At 32.7% G+C, this 1995-nt stretch overlaps 1 long non-coding RNA gene across 1 annotated transcript; it reads right to left on the reverse strand.

Moving 5' to 3' along the window:
- Positions 1 to 499: 499 nt before the first annotated feature.
- On the reverse strand, positions 500 to 935 carry LOC139839904 (uncharacterized). The gene is made up of 3 exons (XR_011757145.1): positions 788 to 935; positions 656 to 695; positions 500 to 525 (listed from the first exon to the last, which is right to left on the reverse strand). It is a non-coding gene; the product is annotated as an uncharacterized lncRNA (long non-coding RNA).
- Between the last annotated feature and the right edge of the window lie 1060 nt (positions 936 to 1995).

Genomic DNA, 1995 nt, shown 5'->3' on the forward strand with positions numbered 1-1995 from the left:
AAATCTAAGAAATCTCACTAAATCTTATCTGAAAATCCAACATCTGATCAGATAAGGTCGCAAGTTCGCAAGACGCAAGGACGCAAGCTTGCGCCTTGCGAGGGCAACTCGCAAGGCACCTTGCATCTTGCGAGGGCAACCTGGCAATTTTTTTTTTTGGGCTCCAGCGCAAGAAACTTGCTGGGAATGGGCATTTTGGCTATAATCCCATTTAAAATCCTAGTATTTGAAATCCCATACCCTGTTTGGTTCAAGAATTTCATCCAAAGGATTTCAAAACCAAAATACATCATCTTCTTTCTTTTACAAAATCACAATTACTTCAATAGTTCTATCTTCATCAAAAAAAATGATAAGAACAAACACTAACAAAAAGACCAGTTCACACACCAAATTTCTATTTTTATCTCTCTACATAAAAAACTATTGTGCAGGTAACGATTTGAATAAAAACAAAACTTGCAAGAAAACAAAGATAAATTAAGTCATACAGTTTATGGAACTTTATTAGTTTCATAAAGTTACCTGAAATGAAGAATATGGAAACAATAGCAGTGGAAAACAATTATTAGAGTTTCATAAAGTTACCTAAAATGAAGAATATGGAACTTAACGATTGAGATATAATCAATAAGCAAGTCAACTTGAATCAAACCTTGATACTCCGTATTTGATATTAGGTTATATTGTTTAACCTAAAAAAATTAAGAAATTTGCAATTAGATGCCCTTTGCAGATAGAATTGGATAGAAGAAGAAATTAATAAAAAAAAAAGTTGAATCTTTACCTTGTACTCCGTAATAAATTTTTATGGAGAGAAAGTGGAGTTGATAGTTTAATGGAACTGAGATAGATTTAGTAATGGGGAAGATAGAGATTTTGTAGGGAAAGAAGAAAAGTGGGTGGGTTTTGTAAGAGAAGACATCAGGGATTTGAAATCCTCCCCCAACCCCAAGGATTTAAGAATCCCTTGTACGTATCATTTTAAATGCAAATCCCATTCTCAAAAACTTCAACCAAACACATCATTTCACGGGATTTCAAATGCAAATCCCATGAAATCTCATGAAATGACACCAACCAAACGCACCCTTAGTGCATTTAACATTATTTAGGTAGATTTATAATAATTGATGACAACGTAATTTACATACCGTAACAGACATTTAAATCCTTGACATGGTAATCCTCATCATCTCCTCTAGTCTGGTACTTGTCACTCTCCATTAATGTTAGGGTTTCAATCGTAAAAGAACTGATGCAAAGTTCTAATGTTCGGGTTTTAATGGTTATGGTGTGTTTCGAATTAAAAAAGAATGTAAAGTGAAGAGACACCGTATGATTAAAGGGTTGGAATGCAATGTAATACCCTTTTTGCTCATCACGTAGTAGGCACATGATGCCTAATTCCGTCTAATTCACACGTCGGTTTAGGCTATGGATGATTTCAGAAATGTTTTCAAACGATAAGGATGATACATTTTTAAAAAAACACAGGTAATGTATCAGAAATCAGTGTAAAACCATAAGGATGATTTCAGTAATTTTGTCATGTTTTTTTGCGTGTCTTAAATGATTTTTAAAAAATAAAAAATAAAAAATTCATTTGGGGTCTATTAAAAAAAGTATTTAAGGTATAGAACGAAATTATTTTCCACAACAATGCGCGAGCATCACCACTCGTTAATAACATAAATATACACTACATAAAATTATATTCAGATACTCCGAACTATCTATATGACTATATCTCCAACGTTTGTCCTAAAATGTATACCTCAAATTTTACATCCACTACTACCCTCAGCTCCCAAATGGTAAAATCAAATTTCTCCGAAATGGTAGAATCAAATTTCAGTAGGTTTTAAATCATGATTGAAATTTAATATAGGCTATAAGCGATAGTCAAGTCGCCAACAAATCGACGTTTACTTAAAATGAAAGAAGATTTGAAAATTAATCAATTCTCAGTTGTTTTCTTCTAAGTTGGGGCAC

This window comes from Rutidosis leptorrhynchoides, chromosome 4, assembly GCF_046630445.1.
Source record: "Rutidosis leptorrhynchoides isolate AG116_Rl617_1_P2 chromosome 4, CSIRO_AGI_Rlap_v1, whole genome shotgun sequence".
NCBI classification, from domain to species: domain Eukaryota; kingdom Viridiplantae; phylum Streptophyta; class Magnoliopsida; order Asterales; family Asteraceae; genus Rutidosis; species Rutidosis leptorrhynchoides.